The sequence below is a fragment of the Diabrotica undecimpunctata genome, chromosome 4 (genome assembly GCF_040954645.1).
Source record: "Diabrotica undecimpunctata isolate CICGRU chromosome 4, icDiaUnde3, whole genome shotgun sequence".
Lineage (NCBI taxonomy): Eukaryota > Metazoa > Arthropoda > Insecta > Coleoptera > Chrysomelidae > Diabrotica > Diabrotica undecimpunctata.
In genome coordinates, this window is record NC_092806.1 from 139,474,457 (window position 1) to 139,499,889 (window position 25,433).

A 25,433-nucleotide genomic window follows, 5' to 3' on the forward strand; every position below is an offset into this window, starting at 1 on the left:
AAATATTCACATAGCGAGCTAATTAAAGTATGTTTACTCGATTATAAATAATTTATGATACATTTTAATGTATTTGCCCATTTTTAAACCATTGTTATAATCTGCAACGGTATAACTAGATAGCATAAATGATAATATAATATTATCTTCTTCTTCTTCTTCAAGTGCCATCTCCGCGGCGGAGGTGGGCAATCATCATAGCTATTCGGACTTTTGAGACGGCTGCTCTAAAAAGTTCATTTGATGTACATCCGTACCACTCTCTCAGGTTGCGCAGCCATAACATTCTACGCCTCTCTATGCTTCTCTTTCCTTGGATTTTTCCCTGTACAATCAGTTGGAGCAAGGTGTATTTCTCTCCACGTGTAATATGTCCGAGATATTCCAATTTTCTTCTTTTAATTGTATTTAAAATTTCTATTTCTTTATTCATCCTTCTCAGAACCCCTTTGTTGGTGACGTGTTCTGTCCACGATATTTTTAGAATTCTTCTATACACCCACAGCTCGAATGATTCCAGTTTTTTCATTGATGTCACATTCAACAAGGTCCAAGTTTCCAATCCATAAAACAAAGTCGAAAAAATATAGCACCTCGCCAACCTAACTCTTAGTTCCAATTTTAAATCCCTTGTACATAGCACTCTTCTCATTTTGTTGAAATTTGCTCTATCTTTTTCTATTCTGATTTTGATCTCCTGAATGTAATCATTTGTTCCCAAATATGCATATTTGTCTATTTGTTCGACGTTGGTTCCGTTTATTAGAAGATTCTCGTTATTTCTTTGAGTTTTCGCTATTCTCATAAATTTCATCTTCTTGACGTTCATTGTTAGACCGTACTCTTTTCCATACTCCGCTATTCTGGTCACCAGTCTCTGAAGATCTTCAATATTTTCGGCTAAGATCACAGTGTCGTCCTAATGTTGTTAATGGGAACTCCATTTACCTTTATTCCAGTTGTTTCACCCTCAAGAGCGTTTTTCAAGATCTCTTCGGAGTAGCCATTAAAAATAATTGGCGACAATACTCATCCCTGTCTCACTCCACGTCTAATTTCAATTTTTTCTGGCAGCTGTTCGTTAACACGTACTTTTGCTCGCTGTTTAGTATAAATTTGATATGATCCTGAGGTTTCAGGAGATTCATTTATTGTTTATGTCGTACTTTATCGAATGCTTTATTATAGTCAATAAAACATACGTATATATCTTGATTGACGTCCAGGCATCTTTGTATCAGTATATTAAGTGAAAAAAGAGCTTCACGCGTTTCTAGCCTTTGCGAAAACCAAATTGTGTATCATTAACGTCTATATCCAGTTTGTGATAAATTCGGTTATAGATGGCATTAAGTAGTAACTTTAGCACATGATACATCAAGCTAATGGTGCGGTAGTCGCTGCATTCTCTTGCGTTTTTCTTTTTGGGGAAACAAATAAAAATCGACGTTAATCACTCTTTGGGTAATACGCCTGAACTATAAATTTGGTTCAAGAGTGTCACTAAAATATCAATGTGCTTCTCATCTAGAATTTTTAGGATTTCTATGGGAAGCATGTCAGGTCCAGGGCTTTTCCCACTCTTCATTGTTTTTAATGCGTGTAATATTTCTTCTTTTGTAATATATGGACCTATTTCTTCTGACGTAAGTTTTATGTGTTCCAGATCTCCTCTTTCATCTTCGAACAATTCGTCGATATATTCTGCCCATCTTTGTACTTTCTCGTCCGTATGTGTTATAGTAGTCCCGTGTCTATCCAGAATTGCACGAGAGGGATTTTGTTTTCTTAGTCCTGCCAGTTCATAATAGATCTTAGTCCATAATATTATAGATTGTGTCAAATACTTTGTTCGGTATAAACAACAAATAGGCTAGGTTAGGTGTTTTGATGCTTCATTCAGGCTCATTACATTTTGTACTGCTTTTACTTCATCTTTAAGTTGCTCTTCTCTTCAGTCAGCACGGATGAATCCTCTTTGCCTTTTATAAAACGTAGGCATCTTTGCCCGAAACAATGATGATAGAAGTTTTACTTATGCCGAGAAATATGAGTACAGTTTGTTTTTTTTTTAAATCACTGACAAACCAAAGCAAATTCTACTCTACCTTAATTTTTTTTATTTTTCCGAAACGTTTGGTTTACACTTACACCGTATCCCGGTTAAAAGTATTTTAATTAAAAGAAATTTTACTGTAGGTATGTGTAATTTTCACGCTTTATAAAATATTCTGGTTCACCATCACGTTTAACAATAAAATGATCATATCACATTAGAGCAAGGAAACTTTGTTGCCTAGAAGGAATATTCCAATTCGAAACTTCCCGTTTCCTATTAGACTTTCCATTCTGTTTCTAATCAAATACCAATTTCCACATAAACATTTTCTTAGAATCATCCGGCACGTCTGATAACTAGACGTCACCTATCTATCTCTTCTCTAATTAAATCTCTTCTTAATTTTATTAGACGTTAATTCGTTACTACTGGTTAGTGGGTGGTGGCAAATTTGGATTTGTACGATATTTGTGGCACAATTTCTGGATATCCGCGTTTTGAGGGGCTTAATAAATATTCTAGGCAGATGTTATTTGTTTTATTCAAATAAAAAAGAATAGTTCATTTTAAAAAAACATACAGAAGTTAAAACACTTCACCATTGTATTTAGGTATATAAAAAACATGTAGCTAAAACTTTTACAAGTGTCGTCAAAATTTATACAGTAGCATAACGTTTTCAATCTAATCAGATCATCTTCAGTGCCTTATGTACTTGAAGCTAACAATGAATTTGTTACTATGACATCCATATATGGGTTTACATCTTTCCAAAATTAAATTATATGTTGACTCTAGGTCGATGACATTGGATAAAATTTAATACTTGAGGAGCTACATGGGAGCTACATGTCTCCCTGCTCAGTTTTTAACACGTGGTTCTTGTCAGTTAAGACGACACAGACCAACTGGCTGAGGTGACAGGAATATAATTTAAGAAGACAGCTAAATATGACAAAGTATGGGTGTGTTCCGCGACTAATGTAATTTTTTTTTAAATTATAAAATTTTATTTTGTTGTAATAATACCTAATATCTTATTAATGAACCTTTAGTTAAAATTAAATTTGTTTAAATGATAAAAAAAATTTTTTTCTCTTAAATCTGCAAATCTCTATTATTGAAAAAACAACAAGTGAGTTATTAAATTAGTGGAATTACTGTTTGAGGTTGAATGTATGACATCATAAGTGGTATGAAAATTGATAGATGTGGAAAATGAAAGAAATTGATGTGGTACTATCCACATAATAGTGTAAGAATACATACTTCGTACATTCCAAGTTCCAATCCTTAGGTGTTGAGGACTTGCTTCCTTTTTTAGGCCGTAGGGATTTCGCTGGCTGACGACCAGGGAGGCCCTACTATTTGTTTGTGTGCGTCCTCCCCTGCCGGGTCTTGGGATCCGATCACCATGATCAGTAATGTTTTTGTTATCGTAGTGTATTGCCATGATAACTATTCTAGGAAATTCTTATGGGGTGGTTTTCCGTTGCCTTCCCCATCGCAGTACCACAACCATTCAAACTGATCCAGTCATGCTTGTGGTAGTCCAGTTTCAAGCCGATCCAGGATCATTTCCTCTGCGCCTTGAGCTGGTACTGATGATCGCTGCTGCCCTTCATCAGGGAATCATTCGGTGAAATTTTCGCCATATCTGGCTACCCTCACTTAGTTTAGCCTGCAGACCAATACAGTTGACCGGAGTGTGGCACGTGGAGCCATAAGTGAGAGTTAGGTGTCTTATGAGGACCAGTTATCTAGAACCATCTCCCGTCTATGACGCTCGATGTGGTCGTTCCAATAAAAGGTACTACCTCTATGATACAAGCCTACATCCCGGGTGTAAGAAAAAGACAAATTAGACTTACGATATTGAGATGGCAAAAATCTCTTCTAATAAAAAATAAAACTTTACGATACTCACTTGAAATCTTTCAATCTGAAAACCGTTCTGCTTATTATACTACAACTTGAAATCAGCAAAATTTCAAACAACTTTAAAACGAACAGGTTATACCTTTCAATGCGAAACTCACAATGATGTAATAGGGACATCATGTAACAAGGGAATCCCTGGGAATGGTTAATAATAGATATTTTTGGATGAAATACAAACCGCACAACTTTAAAATCGTACAAAAATAATCGGCATAAAAAAGAAACCCCAGTGTATATATATATATATATATATATATATATATATATATATATATATATATATATATATATATATATATATATTTCAAATTATTTTTCGACCGTACTGTTTTAAATATTGATTAATAGTATCAGCAATCGGTCAGGAAATAAAACTCTATTTGTTCAGTCTCAATATTTCGTCACGATTTTGTGACTTCTTCAGGAGAAAACTGTAAATTTATTAGAATCATTAATTGTTATGTGTAAACAAAGTGAATATTTTAATACTTACAACTATAAGAATAAAAATTTAAATTTTTTTAGCATATCTAAATAAATGACATATTTGTTTGATTTTATTTAGGAGTTATGGTAACCGCAATATTTTATAGAGTGAATTCCCATTGTACAATTTTTAGTGAGTCCGTTAAAATAAACAATTACTATGACACTATTATCCATATTATAAAGTGGAAAGATGGAATTAATAGTACAGAATTGAGAAAGAATCAGGAACACGATAAATTGATCTATAAAATGTAATTGATGGTATGTAGTCAGTTATTGCAATACTGATATTTAGGAATGTAATAAAATTATTGGTACAGTTACTACAGAATTACTAAGTTTGTGTTTAAATGTTAAGATCTATCATATTATATATTGTTTAGTATGTTGCAGTAGATATTACTTAAATGATTGGTGTCTGTCTTATAATTGATAGATTCAGGAGTTTTATTAATGTGTACCATTTCAAGGAAAAGCCGATTTTTATAATTATCAACTTGTTCCAAGATTTTTACATTAGTAAAGTCAAAGTTATGTCCTGTCTTTAAGTGGTGGTCCACTAAGGCACAAGAGTTTTTTCGTATGTTACAGTCACTTTTGTGTTGAGTTTGTCTAAGCCACTGTTGACTTTGACCAATATAATAACTTTGACATTGACTGCAATTTATTCTATAAATTATATTACTCATTAATGAATTTGGAGTTTTTAGCTTTTATTTTTGAGAATAACCTTGAATTTAGAAGTGGATTGTATTAAATTAATTTAATGTTCGGAAATGTTTTGAAAAGTGGGACAATTTGGTCTGTTAAATTTTTTATGAAAAGTATTTTTTTATATGAAACTGGTTGTGGATTATTTATTATCTAGGAGTTTCCTAGATGTCAATTTAAAGAAACTTTTTGAAATGTTTTTAAACAATGGCTACCCAAAACATATATTAAAAAAACTTATTTATAACACTAACTTTTACAATAGAGCTTTAATAAACATCCCAATAAAGTTAGTCATTGAAATCATACAAGAAAAATGGTCTAAAATAGAACTATTCACATCATTATCTAGGAAAGACTTCCTGTCATTATTAACATTTTTATTTGACCGCACATATTTTTGTTTTTGTGATAAATTCTATAAACAAATATTTGGAACACCAATGGGCAGTCCTATTAGTCCTATTTTAGCAACAATTATCCTAGACCATTTATTAGACCTTGGAATCTCAAAATTGCCGTTTTCACTAGCATTTATTTATAAATTTGTTGATGATATAATATGCAGTGTACCATTCAACCATATTCAGACAGTACAAACGATCTTTAATTCACTCCATCAAAATATTCAATTCACTGTCGAATATGAAAATGAAAATAGTATACCTTTTCTAGATACCAAAGTCATAAGAACTAATGATAACAAAATCATATTAGATTGGTATCAAAAAGATACTGCATCCGGCAGATTTATAAATCATTATTCTAATCATCCTAGAAATCAAAAATTCAACACAATTATATCTATGAAAAATCGTGTAACGACAATCTGTGATCGGAGTTTCCTAGATGTCAATTTAAAGAAACTTTTTGAAATGTTTTTAAACAATGGCTACCCAAAACATATATTAAAAAAACTTATTTAAAATAGTTATCACAACCAACTAGGCTCCTACCATAAGGAACCAGTGAGCAAGACAAATAAAATTGTTATCATAATTGATAAGGTCCCTACCATAAGGAAACCGTAAGCAACGACATATTAGCTGGTTATCATAACCGACAAGGCTCCTACCACAAGGAAACCGCAACTACACATGAAAAATAACATGGAAAAAAGGTATCTACTATCAGAGAACCCTAAACACACAAAAAAACAGAAAAAGAAGAAGAAAATCCGGCTCGAAGGACCATTATGTTGCGTTCTGCACATACGATGACCTCAATATAACAATTTTGGTCATCCTGAAGGGGGAGAGAAGATATTTTGTTCAATCTAGAACACGCTGGTTTCCCCCTTTTTAGATTGGGTATGTATATTAAAATAAAAGAAATGAAAGCAAGTGGACTGTATAAAACTCTATTTTAAAAAGAGGTGAAATAAACCATAAATATACATAACCCAATATACCTACAATTATAAATAAAAAAGAATATATTACCTTAAAGAAGAAGAATATATGTAGTACAAACTTAAATATTAGTCAATACGACACACAAAAAGAGAACCATAAACAAAACAAAACTGTCGATTGTATATATACCACGTTATAGATAGAAATAATATACAAAAAATAAAAAATATGAATATATATGTCATATAAAAACAAATTATTAAACTCAATGCAAAAGTATACTCATAATACACATTATGAGTTAATATTAGGTAATAAAATACACAACACTGTGATATATATACAAAAAGAATAGTGAAAATATTATAATATGAAAAATATACAAATCTACATAAAGGTAATAAAATGTTCTCAATCAAGTTCAATCGCGATCGCGGCACAACAGATAAAAGTTCGAAGCAAATATGACATCTATATACCAAGTAAACGTACTTGATATATGCAGCAACAAAATTATGGTGTATTGTAGCTTACCCCATAAATCACAGCACCAACCGCTGTCCAACGACGTCTTCATCGACGTACACCAGGAACCACAAAATTTCTAATTTCAACTTTTCTGCATCAAACCGACTTCCTCGGTCAAAGGACCGCTGGCAAGTGTCGTCTTAAGGTACTCTTAACCCAAACGCACACACATGTGTGTGGTTTGAGAGATAAAACTCGACTCTGATTGTGTAGATGCATCGCTTATCTCGAATACACATCTGTGTCATTTTGCAGATTGCCCGTCTCGTAGCATGTAGTTTTTAACCCAGATGCACCCTTATACATGAAATCTTGATATACGGGGAGAATCAAAACTACCATAAAGTCTTAATATTTAATAAATGTTTATTAACAGTTGCGAAACTGCAACACATATATTAAAAAAACTTATTTATAACACTAACTTTTACAATAGAGCTTTAATAAATAATCCACAACCAGTTTCATATAAAAAATACCTTTCATAAAAAATTTAATAGACCAAAGTGTCCCACTTTTCAAAACATTTCCGAACATTAAATTAATTAAATACAATCCACTTCTAAACTCAAGGTTATTCTCAAAAATAAAAGCTAAAACTCCAAATTCATTAATGAGTAATATAATTTATAGAATAAATTGCAGTCAATGTCAAAGTTGTTATATTGGTCAAAGTCAATAGTGGCTTAAACAACGTGTCACTCAACACAAAAGTGACTGTAACATACGCAAAAACTCTTGTGCCTTAGTGGACCACCACTTGAAGACAGGACATAACTTTGACTTTAATAATGTAAAAATCTTGGAACAAGTTGATAATTATAAAAATCGGCTTTTCCTTGAAATGGTACACATTAATAAAACTCCTGAATCTATCAATTATAAGACAGACACCAATCATTTAAGTAATATCTACTGCAACATACTAAACAATATATAATATGATAGATCTTAACATTTAAACACAAACTTAGTAATTCTCTAGTAACTGTACCAATAACTTTATTACATTCCTAAATATCAGTATTGAAATAACTGACTACATACCATCAATTACATTTTATAGATCAATTTATCGTGTTCCTGATTCTTTCTCAATTCTGTACTATTAATTCCATCTTTCCACTTTATATTATGGATAATAGTGTCATAGTAATTGTTTATTTTAACCGACTCACTAAAAATTGTACAATGGGAATTCACTCTATAAAATATTGCCTGCCATTCTATTATATGTATATCGCTATTATTAGCTCGTCAGGTTTATGCCAGGAAGGAGGACAAGGGATGCCTTGTTTGCTGAAAACGGATTGCCGAAATACGGCGAGAAGACAAGAAAGCTACATTAGGTATTTATAGATCTTGAGGAGGCATACGATACAGTCCCTAGACAAGAGCTATCGAGATATATGAGAGAGAAACGTGTTCCTGAGAAGTACGTAAGGCTCTTGAAGGATATGTATGAGGAAGCGTATGGATCAAAAGTATGGACTTGTGTTGGACTGACCGAAAGTTTTACAGTGAAAGTTGCTTTGCATCAAGGCTCTTTTCTGAGTCCCTTTATGTTTAATCTTACTCTGAGAAAGTAAGGTAGAGGGCTCCTTGGTCATGATATCAGCAAAAAGATTAGGTATGTTAGAGTAAAAGTTGGAGGGTTGGAAAGGGACTACGAATTATCAGGACGAAAACAGAGTATTTATGGCTAGAAGGTAGAGGAATGGTTGGGGACAAAGTATTACTTGGAAAAAAACTAGAAAAATTACAAGAATTTAGGTACCTTGGTTCCTACATAACAGAAAATGGGACACTAGATCGAGATATTGCCTATAGAATAAACAATATAGGCTGGTTGATTTAACTGAAAGCGAATAAGCGGGGTACTTTGTGATTGAAAATCTGGAAAGGGCTGAAAGGAAAGATATATAACAGTGACATGAGACCTGCGTTGGTGTACGGCGGTAAAGTGTGGCCTGTACAGAAGATTCAAGATGGAGGTAGCTGAAATTAAAATTTTACGGTGGACGTTAGGTATCACTAGAAGGGACAGGATCAGGAACGACTTGATAAGGAAAAGAGCTGGGGTAACTCAGTCTCAAAAAGATTCAAAAACAACGGCTGCAATGGTTTCTTCATTTCGGATGAAGAAATGAAAACTATGTGGGATGAACGATAGAGCTGTTGATGGAACTAGAGATAGAGGAAAACCGAGGAGAAGATGGAAGGACTGTGTGGTAGAAGACTTAAGAGAGGAAGGTTTAGGTAAAGAAGAACCGATGAACAAGAGTAGGGAACAGTACACCTGAAAAGGGAAAAGCTGAGAAAGAAGAAGAAGAAGGTACGAAGGGATATATCCTTTATTTCGTCTTTACCAGTTAGTTCTATCTGACGAACTAATAATAGTGATAAATATATCTAGATAAAGACTTTTAACCCCATCAAGCTTTTTGATTAAAGTTGTGGTTGATTTCTAATAAATACTTATAGTAAATAATGTAGAAACACTACAAGAAAATATATAGCATAAACACAAAGGAACGTGAAAAATTCGGGAAGGCTTAATAATTATAAAATTATATTAATTCAGTACTTTTACCATCTTATTGACTAGTTAGCTGTATGTTTTTATTTCAGAAAAGTCTAGATAACTTTAATCAACAAACAAATAAAAAACTGATTTGTTCGTCAAAAGTCTATTAAAACCGAATGATTATTGGAAATATCGCTAAAATGGCAGGATGGTCTGTTTAATTTTATTGTATTGCCTAATTTAATCATCAAAAGAAAAAAAACAAGCTTCGACTGGTGTATGACGCCACCCTTATAAGAAATACTTGAGGTAATGAGAAATCTCGAATTCACAAAGAATTAATTTGATCAGTAAATTCGAGCAGCAATATCAGAATTATTTTCAGTATGGGGTCTAATTTATTGAATATTAAGGATAATTTATAATATTTGAGAGTAGAATTTACTTTGTGGTTATGATAAGGGAGAAAATATTGTTTGGATTCTTTAAAATTATTAATATCTTGGTGGATTGCAAATTAAATTAAATTAAAATATAATATATAATAATAATAACAATAATAATAATAAAATTTGGATAAAATTTGCAAAATGGCAAATGTCGATACGGACTTCAAGCCCAAGAAACCATCCAACATCTTACCAGTGGCTGCCAGGCGTTCAGTACTGACTATAAAGAACGCCATAGCTCGGTAGGAAAAATTATCCACCAATAACTAACTAACAAACTGGGACTTCTTCAAACCGACCATTCTCCTTGTTATAAATACGACCCTAACAGAGTGCTTGAAAACAACAATTAAAAGCTACACTGGAACCGCACTGTGCTCACAAACCAACCAGTGGCACATAATAGACCAGATCTTTAATTAGTTAATAAGCTTACTAGGCAAACAACACTAAGTGATGTGACGATACCTAACAACAATAATCCGCGTGTTAAATACATCGAAAAGATCGTTAAGTACAAAGTACTAAAAATACAAATAAGGAGACAATGGAGAATGGAAAGTACCTAGGCAGTACCTATTATTCTAGGTACTTTTTTTTAAAAGAGGCCTATATTCGGATTGCCGAATATAGGCCTCTCCTAATTCTCGCGATTCATCTCTGTTGTTTGTTAGATGTTTCCACATTGGTCCTGCAGTTCTTTTAATATCGTCGCTCCATTGCATTTGCGGTCTTCCTCGTGGTCTTTTGGCTTCATATGGCCGCCAATTCCCGATTTCTTTATTCCATCGGCTATCCTTAAGACGTTCGTTATGTTCAGCCCATTTTAATTTCAGTTTAGCTGCCTATTCGACAGCATCTTTTACTTTTGTTCTATTACGAATATCTTCATTGGTTTTATGGTCTTTGAGTGAGATACCCAGCATCTATCGTTCCATAGCTCTCTTAGTTTTTCTGATCTTCTCTATGTTTATTTTAGTGAATGTCCAGGTTTGAGCTCCATATGTAAGTACAGGTAGGATACAGGAATTAAACACTTTGGTTCGCAGTCTTTGAGGTATATTTTTATTTTTAAGTACGTACGAGAGTCTTTCGAATGCTGCCCATTCCATTTTTACACGTCTGCTTATTTCGGTAGTCTGATTTTCTTTCCTTGACATTTTGACCCAGATATGTATATTCCTCTACGTGTTCTATCTCTGTCACTTGAATGTTTATAATAGGTTTGTCATCTTTGTTTGACATTAGTTTAGTTTTACATTTTCAGTCCTTTTTTTAGGGATTCTGTGTGTAGCTCCTCAATAATCGTATTCAGTGCATTCCACGTGTCGGCTATTAGTACTACATCATCTGCATATCTAAGATGGTTCAAGTATCTTCCGTTAATAGGGATTCCCTTATTTTCCCAGTCTATTGACTTTCCAGATATCTTCTATAGCAGCTGTAAATAATTTTGGAGATATTGTGTCTCCTTGTCTTACACCTCGGTTGATTTTTACTGGTCTTGTTTCGATTCCATTACCCAACGTCACTATCATTTCAACTTGTTCGTAAATATTATGTATTAATATTCTGTACCTGGAGCCGATCCGGTTGTTGATTAATGTTTCTTCTATTGCCCACAGTTCTACGCTATTAAAAGCTTTTTCATATCAATCGCTATCAATCTATAAAAGCCAGACATAATGGGAGATTTTATTCGTTAGCCTTTTCTGTTAGGATTTTCAAAGTATATAGATGGTCACAGATGCTGTACCCTTTTGTAAATCCGACTTGTTCTACTGGTTGATATTGGTCAAATTTAATTGTTAACCTGTTTGTAATAATCTTTGTAAAGGTTTTGTAAAGTTGTGAAAGAAGTGAAATTGGTCGATAATTTTTCAGGTCTGTGGTGTCTCCCTTTTTGTGTATTAGTATTATTTTAGCAGTATTCCATTGTTCGGGTATGTTGCCTTCGAATAGATATTTATTAAATAGTATTTTTAGATATGTGATGGCTTCTTCTCCGCCTTCCTTCAGCATTTCTGCTAGGATTCCATCGCTTCCAGGAGCTTTATTCCTTTTTATTTCTGCTCTTTCTATTTCTTCATGGCTTATATTTCGGGCATTACTTCTAAGTTGACATTTGTTATCTGCCTTTTCAAGTTTTACTTTGAGGAGTTAGGGGGATCATTTTAGTTTCGGTTTGGTGCATTTTTGAGACTTCGGTTTTTTTCTATAACTTGCTCTATACGGTCTTGTTGATGTTTTTTAATGTCGTCTTTTATATGTTTTCTTATTACTCGATTATGTTCCTTAAATTCTGCAGTGTCTCTTTTGTTTTGTCTCAGAAGAACTTTTCTTTGTTTCAGCATGTTTTGTGATTCGACACTTATTTTGGATTTCCGTTTCCTGTTAGCGGTTGTCACTTCTGAGCTTGAATAGTTCTTTTGTTATGAATTCATTGATTTCATTTAGGCTAAGTTTATCTAGATTTAATACTTTTGCGGGTTTTAACTTGCTTTTACATTGTTCTGTATTAGATTTTAGTTTATTTGTGTCTATATTCCAAGTCTTTCTAAATTTATTTCTATTTTTATTATGTTTTATCTCTAATTTGGCTCTAACCATTCGGTAATCGCTACTTACTGACGCCGTATTTATTACTGTTACGTCCTGTATGATATCTGTTTTGTTACACCTATGTAATCTATTTCGTTCTGAGTTTTTTCGTCTAGGGATAGCCACGTCCACTTTCTTTGAGGTTTTTTCTTATAGAATGTGTTCATTGCATAGTATTTGTGGGCTTGTAGGAAGTTAACCAAGTCGTTGTCCGATCTTAACGTTGAACTCTCCTATTATATACTGTCTCCTATTAGGTACTAGTTTCCCGGGCCATGAAACACCTGGAATCTGCGGATTGCAGGAATTGATTCATTTTCTCTGATAAGACTATCCAAAGAAGTTCCTACACGCTACCCGAAAGTACCACTGGAGTTATTTTGAAAATCCTCATAGAAAATATAAAACAGCTAGATCTAAGTGAACACCTGTATAAGCCATGCAGAAAACTGTGCTACTCTCGACGTCCAGATGTGTACAAAAATTTTTGGGAGTTCTTCCAACGTACCAAGTCTTTAAGGGTCTTCAAGGATCTTTAATCCCTCATCATTTTTGCCTAAAGGAATTATATATGGATGGCATTATACTGTCAAAACTACAAGTCGCATAATATTCATATTACATTAGTCTTAGATAAAATATATTGAAGTGTATAAGCAATATAAGTTTTCACGATGATATATGCCGCTATATTCTTATTGCAATATCAAATTCTATTTTTATTCTCAGATATGAGATCCGCCTAATAAAGATGAGAACTGTGTTTCTTTCGCTATTGTGTTATGTAATTGGTAAGAGTACCGCTTAATGAGTGACTAATTAAATTGGTGAGATCGTACCGATTCGTTGCTCGTTGCTTGCGAGCTATCGCACTAGTTAAACAGGTATTAATGGAAAGGTGAGCTGCGGCGTTGACAAGTCTAGAAAAAAATGTAAGGTAATCAAAAGGATTATTTTATTAAGTTATGATTTAATTTTATTTAAAGTTGAGATAAGTGTCTTTTAATGATTGACGTGAATTTGAACTGTATCAGCACATTATATATATATATATATATATATATATATATATATATATATATATATATATATATGTGTATATAAAGTAAACATTAAATATTGGGTTTGCAGCAATAAAACATGAAACGTGTACTCTTGTAAATTTTTATTCCAAGCTTTCGGACATAGGTTATGTCCTTCATCAGGGAGAAACTTAAAGAGGTTTTTTAGGTTACATCAATGATGTAATGTAATGTTGATAAAATTTATCACAGTCTGTCATCTTTGTTCAATATAAAAAACCTATTTCTATGTTTAAAATTTAAAAATTACTTTACATCCACAACACTTAATTATTCTAAATACATTCATGACATTATTATTGTTAATTTTACTCTATCGCCATTGGTTTTTGTCAAAACCAATCCAGTGGTTTTTATTCTTGGTTTTTCAAAAATCTTCAAATCCAAGATTTTTATTAAGGTGATATTGTGAGTGACTCCAGAATAACCAGATTGTCCGCATATTATAGTAAAAAAGGGCTTAACTTATTATAGATGCTGACACCTATAAATAGAATGAGATCGCACCATGATCTGTATCTTGAAAAAAAAATTAAAATTGGATTAGTTAATTCTCGATAATGTGACTGTGGAGAAATGGAAACTTGAGAACATTTAGTCTTTAATTACCAAAATGCCAGACGTTAACCGAAAACTTGAATAATTACTAAAAGTAGCTTACAAATTAATAACTCATATGATCTGATTTGACCCACAAACAATTTTAAGGTATAATATATACTACATATAAATACTTACGTAGAATTTCTTCTTCCCCTTCTTTCTTCTTCTTCTTTTTATTGACTCTGTCTGTTTTTCACCGAGCCTCCAGTAAGTTGTCGTTTCATCGTTTTCGTGATGTTCATATTGATCGTTTTCCTACTGAGTCTTTACTACTCTATGTATTGTCATTCGGCTTACATCGCCGTTATATTATACTCCTCTATTTCTTACTTAGTCCTTGATGTTTTCCACCTTGCATATACGTCGTATATCTATACTTCTAGCTGTGTCCCATAGTGTCTTCTCTTAAGGTGCCTTCTCCATTACTGAAGGTTGGCTATAACTACAGCAAATTGCTCTCTATCTTGAAGTGTTCTTAGTATCAAATGTGTGTCCATGCCTTTCCAGTCTTTTACATTCTTCAACCAGGAGCATTTTCTTCTTCTTGGACCTCTTCTTCGTTCCACTTTCCCTTCCATTATAAGTCGTAGGAAGTTGTATTTTTGTCCTCTGGAAATATGTCCTAGATAACTCGTTTTTTACAATATTTAGGAGTTCTCTCTCAGTACCCATTCTTCTTAGCACCACGTACTCTGTCCAAGAGATCTTCAGCATCCTTCGAAAAACTCACATCTCAAAGGCTTCTATTCGCCTCATACTTGTAATTCCAAGAGTTCATGTTTCCACTCCGTATAGCAATATGGACGTTTTTACAAATTGGTATCGGATATCCAACAATAACGTAGAGTTTATTAGGAATTTTTTCATTCGTTGAAATGCGGACCTAGCATATTTCGACCTCGTGGTCAAGATCATTTGTTATTCAGCAACCAAGAATGTCTTACCATCAATTTGTCTAAGAGTTTTCATCTCTGCTGTTTTTAACATTCGTTTTATCCTCTCTATACCAGGTCGTGTTTCTGCACGTACTTGTATATAATTATTGGTCTAATGACTGTTGTGTAAATTCTGCTTTTATTTCTTTCCCCACATTTTTATTTCCCCATATTCTTTCATTCAGGCAACCAGCGGCTCTGCTTGCTCTATTCACTTGATCTTTCACTTCTGTTTCGAACTTTCCGTAGCTAGATAGTGTTATGCCTAGAGACTTAAACTCCATAACCTGTTTTATTATCTGATCATCCACCTCTAATTTACATCTTAGTAAATTTGCTGTCTTTTTTGGAAAAATTAACATGTTAAATTTTCTCTCAGTTATATTAAATTGGTGCAACATACGTTGTCAATCATCTTCACTTTGAGGGAGTAGTATTGCGTCGACTGCATAGCAGATTATTTTAAGTTGTTTTTCTTCCATTTGGTATCCTTTTTTAGTTCTTACTTTCTTTATTATTACATCCATGATTAGGTTAATCAATAAAGAACCCAGGAAATCACCTTGTCTTATCCCATTGTTATTCTTCTACTTTTCATTTTATTTTGCTAGATATTTTTGATTGATTTGATTATTTCTAGAGCTATCTTTCTTGCGTATAATGAGTGGATAACGACCTTGAATTTTATCCTGTCAAACGCCTTCTTAAGTTCCACGAAACACAGATATGCCGGTTTGTTGTATTCTAATGATTTCTCTTGCACTTATCTCATTATAAATATATCGTCAGTGAATGATATTCCCGACATAAAACCTTGTTGTTTTTCTGCTAATGTTATAATTTCGTTCAGTTTTTTTATTACCACTTTGTTACTTTTAGTGTTGTGTTTAATAAATTAATTCTTCTGTAATTTTTTGGGTCCGAATTGTCTCCATTCTTGGAGGAATTCTATTTTGTTCTAATATTTTTTGGCATAGTTTTAATAGTTGTTTGGTCAGATCTGGTCCTCCGTACTTTATGAGTTTGTTCGATATTCTGTCATCTCCCGGTGTTTTTCTATTTTAAAATTTTTCTATTTAGCAGAATTTCAATTAAATTATAGATGATTGGGATTTATAGATTAAATTATCCAGAATTGGGAGAAAATTACTTCATTTATTGACTACCCTTTGACACCTGCCGTTATTGCAAAATATTTAATATATATGTTATTAGATTTTACCATCAAAGATAATTATGTGATTATTTTAGTGTTTATACCCAAATAGTACAGTTTGCTAGGAAAACATGATACTTTAGCACAGAAAGAAACGGATTCATGGTATTACCCAGATTTAAACAAAAATTGGATTACGAGAATGGGAAAAACAAGCAAAGAAAAGAAAAACGTGGTCAACTATAGTCAAGGAAGCAAAATAAACATGACACTGAAATGATCTTCTCAAAGAAGACAAACCAGAAAGTAACGATTTTAGATAAGAAACGCTGGACTTTTTAAGGAGTTATGCGTGTGACTGGCCTCCAGACCATGTAAAACTTTAGATTTTAGAAACCTCAACGGGCGACCATGGCCCTCCGAGAGCTGTCAGTGGTCACAGATGATGATGATTATGCAAAAGAATATATGCTGTTGCAGCAACGTCTTTATTAAAGATGCAACGCGATTACTGATGAAACGACAAAATGTTTGGTACCAAGTACAGAGCTTACAATTCGTTGCTTATTTCAAGGCCTCCTGCAACAACGTCGCGAAATTTTGTTGATCGGGTCGCTGAACACGACGAGGTTCGAGACGATATTTAGAGTATGTTTGTACATACCTTAATATTTTATGAGTTTTTCACTCGCTCATTATTCATGCGGTGGATGACTCTAAGCTGATTATCTACTTCAATACTTCGAAGAAACTGGAATAACGGCAGAAGAAATAAAAAAAACACGTAATGAAAAATAGAAAGACTCCAGGACCAGAGAGTACTCATAGAATTGATTAAATATGGCCTTGATAAGGGCCATATTCAATCAGTAGATCATTAGATTCGTTAGTACTAGCAGAGTGTCGTCGACATAGAGGAGATTGTTGATGTTTTCTCCGTTAATTTGAATTCCTACCTCTAGGTTCGAGAGGGCTTCAGTGAAAATTTCTTTAGAGTATATATTAAAGTATATATGAGTCCGCGAGAGCACACAGCTCTGTTTCACTCCTCGTATGATTATCATTTGCAATCACCTGAACAAGCGAGCAAACGCTTTGGCCTACAGCATAAAGCAATTTGCATTTGTTGTAAATCCTGGCATACATAATTTTAAGAAAAATCTTAAATACACGAGTCGTAAAGCTGATGGTCCGGAACTCCTCGCACGCTTTCGCAGATAGCTTCTTTGTGCTACAAATGTTAATAAGAGCTATTCCTCTGGAATGTTACCTGAAGCGTAGATGGCTTTGAACTTAACTTCTGTGTACTCACTTCACCGATCACCTTCATACGTTTGGCAGGTATTTCATCCGGACCTGTAGCTTTATCTTTTCTACACCCCACTCTCTAATATTGACGGACTAGTCATGCAATTTCTGGAGGGTGGTCTCGGTAGTTTTGGAAAAGTTTTTCGATATACATTTTCCAGGTCACCATATTCTCTTCAAATGTCGTCGCCAGGTTCCCGTCTTTATCCATGAGGAGGGTTGTGAGTCGCCTCTTGTATTGACCAGTGGCTTCTCGAATCTTTAGGTGGATGTTTTATTTGAAGCTCCTCGATTAATTTACATTGTTCTTGCATCCATATCTCTTTGGCTCTCCTCAATTCATTTCTCTGTCGATTTCTTGGTATTTCCTCGCTTCCTTGTTCTAATTAATCTCCTTTCTCTATCATATTGCTTTCTCAAGATGAATGAATACCGTATGAACGCGAGTGTCTCTATTTTTTTAAATTCTGCTGCCTTTAATATCGCGTTAATAAGTTAGATTATCTAGAATAAACAGTACCTAAATAATAAACAAGTGCTTAAAACTCTATAAAACTTATTAGTTGTTTCTCTTCGTCCCACCAATTTGAATGGTCGATAAAGTTGACCATTCTGTAATTGAGGATATTTAATTCATAACGCCGACAACACTGTTCACCTCTTACAACATTTACTCACGAAAAGGTAGGAAATACCTGCGAGTGGAGTCGCGGCTACGTCTACAGTGACTTTCGCGGTTACATACTGATACTATCGTCGCGGGTCGTTCGATTTACGTGGCCAGTGACCGATTTTGGTGGACAATACTTACCAAGTCTTTTGTGAATTAAAACTAAAACAGTGTTTTAAAGCGTGAACCTTATATGATGTGTTAAGTGTTTAGGTTTTGTGTCTGAGTTAGCAGGATTCGACTTTCTCACGGAGTATCAGGAATCTTTTCATTTGCTGTTGTTGATATTGAGATAGAGGTGAGAAGTATGCTTCAAGTAAAGATTGTGCTTCAGTTTTGCGGAGGCTGGGTCGAATATCAACAGGAAAAATGTTGGCAATGTTGTTAGACTGGTTGATTGTTGCTATGTAGATTTGTTTTCTTTACTATTTAGAATTTTAAATCGCCTGTTTAAATATTTGCTACGAAATCAAATTAAAAATATAAATGTAAAATAATTCAACCACTTTAATAAGTATATTTTATTATCGCTCTAATATCCAGAATGATTTGTTTAATGCATTTTTGAGGATGAAAATTTTTGTTGTTACTAGGTTAAACATCAAAATAAACATTATTTAAATGCTTGCGTTTTAAAATGATACATGTAAATATGCAACTAATTTTTGTAATCCCTGGATCTGTTGAGCTCTGTCTGATCTGTTTGTCTAAATTTCATGTAAAAATGTTTGAATTCTGATTACAAAGAATCAGGAATCATGTCGATTGCCCAATGAAGCTTCAATATATACTGCCGAACTAGCAGCTTTATTACTTGCTTTAAAACATACGAGCTCCTTCCGATATCAGTTGGCCCAAAGATCGATAAGAAAATTAAATTTTAGAGAACAAAAATTAAAGAGCCGCGTAAATTTTAGAAGTTTTAATACATCCAACATTTTTGAATTTTCTAATTATACAAAATATTTTATAACGTAATGAAAACTATTGATTAAACTAAATTAAAAAATTTTAAAAAACGCATAGAATATGTCATATTAACAAAAAAAAAAGTGAAAGTTTACCACTGAGTTACATCCCCTTTATTTTTAATGACATCCACAATACTTCGAGGCATAGTTTTTACCAAGTTCTGACATAATTCTAATGTAAACAAATCCCATATGTCTTGCAATTTTTGCTTCAATTCATTGACGTACCTGGCAGGATGTTTTCTCACAGCTTTTTTCATTTCGCGTCACAAAGTCTCTATTGGGGATAAGTCGGGACTGTTAGAAACCCATTCCAGAAGTGGAATGGGCAAAAAGCTTTACATTACTACAAAATACATTTGTCATTAACGGACAATATTATTGTTTTGATGTCTTTTTTTCATAGCTACCTCTGGATTTAACGTAATTATGAAAAAAAATCAACCTATGTTGACATAAGTGAATGCATAGCCAGGGTTTAGTAAATCTTTTTTATTGTTGAAAATAAATAAAAAAACCGTAAATTAAGAGATTAAGAGAAATCAAGAGTATACATTATGATATTACTTCCTCGGGCAGTTCAATTATTAATTGTTGAATAAAAGGACACTCTGGAATATTAGGAAATGAAGAATTCGACACATTAGCTAAATCTGCAGCTTTAACCAAACATAATGTAAACAACGTTCTTGTATCCGTAACAGACAGATAATATCAGTAAATCAGTAAAAAAATTGCAAACAAAGTTGGCAATGTTTATACAACCAAACTACAACAGAAATAAATTTTAGAAATTGCCAACCATCAATTTCCAATTAGAGATCAAAGTCAAATAGGTTATTTATAAAAACAATAAAGAGAATAAAATCAAATCGCGCACTCACTCCTGCATACAAACACAGCATAGGTATCACTGATAGCCCATATTGCTCATGTGGTAGAATGGGAGATCTGCATTATATAGGAGTGTGGACAGTACAGATAAAGTATGAAAATATTTGATGAAAGGCTAATTGAACTAAATTGTCCTTTACCTGTCAATTTAAATACTTACAATTATTTTTTCAAATAACAAGCAGACATTAAAATGTATCTACGAATATATAACGTCCTGTAAATTTAAATTTTAAGTAGGCTTAGGTAATAAAATCAAAAATTGTAAATATGTCATACAAAAAAAATAGAAATAAGTAATAATAATAAAAATAGAATAAATAAATGAATTATATAACAAAAATATATCAAAAAAAGATTAAAATCTCGTAAAAATTAAGTAGAACAAAAATCATTAAAAAAAGTTATATTAAAAAAATCCCATAACAATATTAAAAAAAACTAAAAAAAGAATAAATAAAAAAAATATTATTTAGATTTGAGAGAAAAATGTTTGTTAACATAATTAATATTTAGAATGTAAAATGTCAGTAAATTTATTATTAACTAATTTGCCACAAATAGCCTGGGTAATTGGCTAAGCCAAAGTCATTATACTTTGTGTTACTAGATGACGAATAGATGAAAAGGTACTCGTATTTTTACTTTGCGTTTTTTTAAACAATAATTTATGGTCACAATGTGATTTTTTAAAGTTTTTTTCTCTTATATTTTACATAAACAATATTTATCATCATTTTTTTTATATCAAGAATGTCTTTATTTTCCCGTTTTTTAAATTAAAATTGATAAATAATTTACGGAGATATTTGTAAGAAAGCAGTTTTTTTGCACTAATTTATAAAATTTACTAACAAAATAAAATGTTATTAATATATTTGAACATCGAGGAATTACTATCTTTTAAATTTGTGCGAAATTTCCCCCCGATCAGTCAAATAGTTTAAAAGTTGAAAACTATTGAACTTGCTCTATTAATGATGCTAGACACAATTAGCAAATTTCATAGGATTCTATAAAACTCTTACATTATCTCGGCTTACATTGCAGCTAGAAGCCTTTTTTTTTTAAATCTGGGGTAGCTCGTCGAAATATGAATAACTGCATAGTTTTCACTGGCCGGCAAATATGGGAAACCTCGGAAAAATTGAGCCCATTTAAAATTCACCGTAAAAACTTACTTTTTTTTTTTAAATGGCTACAAAAGTCTGTCGCAGTATTAATAATGATGACATAATTTTCACCCCCCTTCCCGGGAAATCTCGGAAAATCCCCTGAAATTTAATTACCTGAAAATTACCTGAAATTTAATTTATAAAATATATAAGTATTAAGTATTACATCATTGATATAAAATGAAAAAATGTTAATTTTCCGGGATTTTCCGAGATTACGCAAAAATTTAAAACACGGTAATTCCTCGATGTTCAAATGTATTCATAACATTTTATTTTGTTAATAAAAAAATTAATATAATTTATAAATTAGTGCAAAAACTACTTTTTTGCCAATATCTCCGTAAATTATTTATCAATTTTAATTTAAAAAAAGGGAAAATAAAGATATTCTTGATAAAAAAAATGATTAATATTTTTTATGTAAAATATAAGTGAAAAAACTTAAACGACAAAAATTCAAATTGTGACCATACATTATTGTTAAAAAAAACGTAAGGTAAAAATACGAGTACTTTTTTATCTAATCGTCATCTAGTAACCCCCACCTATGTCTTAAAAGCTTCAGATATCTGCGAAAAATTTTGCCGTGAAATCGATAATTTTTGCATAACCAGACTGGGCTACTAGTAATGTTGGTTTAACTTCAAAATAAATATAGATGATACATGCAAATGTACAACTAATTTTTGTAATCCCTAGATCTGTTGAGCTCTGGAGGATCTGGAGGATCTGAATCTGATATTTAAAAAAAAATTTCTAAACTTCTTCACGTAAATATTTTTGTAGTCCAATAGCTAGGTATTTGTCGAGTTTTTCCGATAATAATATTATATACCTATAGTAAGCAAACCCATACGTTTTTTGCAGACATTTCGGCGTTGTTTTTTAATTATTAACAATTTAGTGCAAAACATGCGACTTCTTCGAGTTTTGCTTACCATTAAAAAGGTATCTGTGTATCCTAAAATATAAACATTGTATCTGTTAATAAATAGAAAAATCTTTTTGTTTTTAAACTATAAACAATTAAAAAATTGTTTATAATTTTTGTAAAAATCAACTTATACTCTAGTGGTCATAGTGGTCTACATTTCTACCATATGATAGTGTAAGGGTTAGTTTACTTCTTAACAAATTCCTTCCATTCTTTACTGTTTGCTGTCAACATCTATGCGTCTGTCCATGTCACTCCTCTTCTCTCCAATATCTTCCCGATTACTTCATCCCATGTCTGTCTTTTTCTTCCCCTTTTTTATTTTTCAATATTTGTGCTTCCCAAACTCTTCTTACTGGTATGGTATCTTTTTATCCGGTGTAAATAACCCCACCAACTCAGCTGTCTTTGTTCTATAAACTCCAATGTGGACTATTCTATCTATTTTGTTAACGCCTTTAACTTTTCTTAAAAACTTCATCTCAGTAGCCCGTATCTTGCTCTTTTGTCGTTTAGGACAAAAGTTAGGACATGTCTATTAACTGCTTAGAAAACTTTCATTTTTGTATTCCGTGGTATTTCTTTTCTGCATATAATTGTTTTGTTTATTGTATGATACAGTTGTAGCGTTTTCTCTACTCTGCTATTAATTTTTGCTTCTAGAGATCCTGTTTCTTCTATTATTACTCCTAACTATGTAAAAGTTTTAACTTGTTCAGTTTTTGTTCCTTTAATTTCTGTACAAACTCTGTACAAGTTCTTCTCTTGTTTCTCCTATCTGCATTTTGCAACTTTTGTTTTGTTAATATTGATCTTATTTCGTTTTTATGGACTACTTCTTTCAATAGTTCCAAATTATTCTGAGATTATTTTTCAATTTCAGTTTTTACAATTAGCGCCAAATCGTCAGCAAATACTCCTTCCGAGATTTCTACTCTTTACAGATTTCTAAACCGTACCATCAGTTTTTTACTTGTTGTTGTTCATATGTTAATAATTTCGTCTATAAATATTAAAAATAGTGTTGGTTTCTCCCTGTCTTAAGATTCCATTTATTGTACACGTATCTGTTGTATTATTACTAATTATGGCATTGTTTTTCTCATTGTATATTTTTTGTATCATTCTTAGTAATTAGCTGTCCATTCCTTTTTATCAGTTGCTATCAACAAGTCCTCACAAACACTTCGTCTAAGGACTAGCAACCAGAGTCGAGTCCTGCGTTGCCATGTGATCAATTCCTTTTATAACTTAAACATCACTGTTTTTAAATATCAAAGATGTAATTCAAAGTTAATCAAACTACATTTAAAAGGACTTTACCCATATATTTAGTGGCTTCAAATATGTACCGGGTTTCTTATTATATTTTAACCCCCACTTATTTTCCTTAATTTTGGGAATACAAAAAAAAGTTTTAAATAAAAGTTGTATTATTTTATCTGTACCGACCAACAATGTAGCAACACACCAAATTTTGTATACAGGGAGTGCCCAATAAAACGCATCTTCAATATTTCAAATGGGACACCCTGTATTTTTTTATAGTTTTGAGTAGCCCTGCATTGACTGATTACCAATATATAACATTATGTAGCATTAGTTTTATTCTATAATGGCATATGATACTACAATAGGGGGTTATGCAACTGACATTTCAAAATGAAACAATTATTAATGTATTATAAACTGTCAGTCCTCATACCGAAATGGGTTATACTGCAGATGAAAAAGTAGATATATTCTCAATTTATGTAAAAAATAATAAAAACAAGCAAGCGGCAAGAAGAAAATATAGAGGCTGATTTATCCAGATCGACAGACTCCTGCAAATACATTTTTATATAATTATCATCATGTCATAAATGAAAAAATGTTTGAACGGAAGAAACGTACTATTGTAGGAAATGATGAAGATCTTAATAATTTGCTTTACTTTGAAGGTAAAAATTAAATACTTAAATAACAGATTAAATCCATAATAACATTTTTATTTTAGAAAATTCCGAAACTAGTCTAAACAATGCTACTAATGCATTAGAGAAAAGCCGTGCGACGATACATAGAGTTTCAAAAAAGCTCATCTATAAGCCGTACAAAATATTACTGGTACAAGAACTTACCGATGTTCATAAGAGAAAGCGGTTACAGTTCTGTCAAGACATGCTTACAAATTTGAACAATGATTCGAATTATTTTTATAACATTTTATGAACAGATGATCAAATTTTTCAACTTCAGGCATTTTTAATAGAAGAAATAGGTATTCGTGGGAACAGAAAAATAATAGAAAAATCAGTTGCCTGTAAAGTCGGTTTTACGGGCAAAGATTTTACGTGACAACGTGTTTTTCTCGGTAGAATATTTATTGATATGAATATTATTAAATTGCACAATAGTTGTTTGCAGTTGAAACGCGCTGTTTCTTCTCAATCGACTGAATTACGATTGATTGCAGAGTGATTTAAACTAATAATTTACTTAACACTATCAACATTTGTCAATAGTATGACATAACCTATAAACTCAGTTTCTCAACTTTTGTGTCAATCTAACAATTAATCAATCAATCATAGTTTACGATAATGAAATATTAGTGTACAATTATTTACCTTTATTGTTGTAGTTGTTGTAAATGACGAATCTAAGCACTCCACATTTTCACTACAGACACAGCTGACGATACTTTAACCACACGTGTGAACTTGTATTATGACGCTTTCTCGGTTTTCCAACGCCAAGAACGCTCGAGAAAGACAGAAACACAAGCACGCACCGATTCAACGCGCCTAATTCTCTAGTGCTGCGCGCGCAGCGGACCGATCATGTTTGAGTGGGAGAGAAAAGCAAGGCATTCGCCGGTCCGGCGGGCCTCTCTCTCGTTCGGTGACTCATCGTAACAGACGTGAGCGGGCGTTACACTTTTTCATGAGTGACTCCAAGCCACAACCTAATTTAAGACGTTGTCACGTCAAAAGAAAAATTAAGCAAATAAAAAAGTCAGAAAGAAAATCAATAAATGTGTGGTGCGGAATATTTCAA

The 25,433-nt window shown here is 32.5% G+C and overlaps 1 protein-coding gene across 3 annotated transcripts in view; it reads left to right on the plus strand.

Annotated features, from left to right (window-relative positions):
* The window catches only part of sdt (MAGUK p55 family member stardust), a 419,055-nt gene that overhangs the window by 21,016 nt on the left and 372,606 nt on the right, over nucleotides 1-25,433 (plus strand). The window contains exon 1 of one of the 3 annotated variants that reach the window (XM_072530398.1): nucleotides 18,469-18,712. The exons of the other annotated variants lie outside the window; for them this stretch is intronic. The gene's annotated coding sequence lies outside the window, so the exon portion shown is untranslated. Of the gene's footprint in view, nucleotides 1-18,468; nucleotides 18,713-25,433 lie in introns of those variants that run through there. 3 annotated transcript variants of the gene reach the window in all.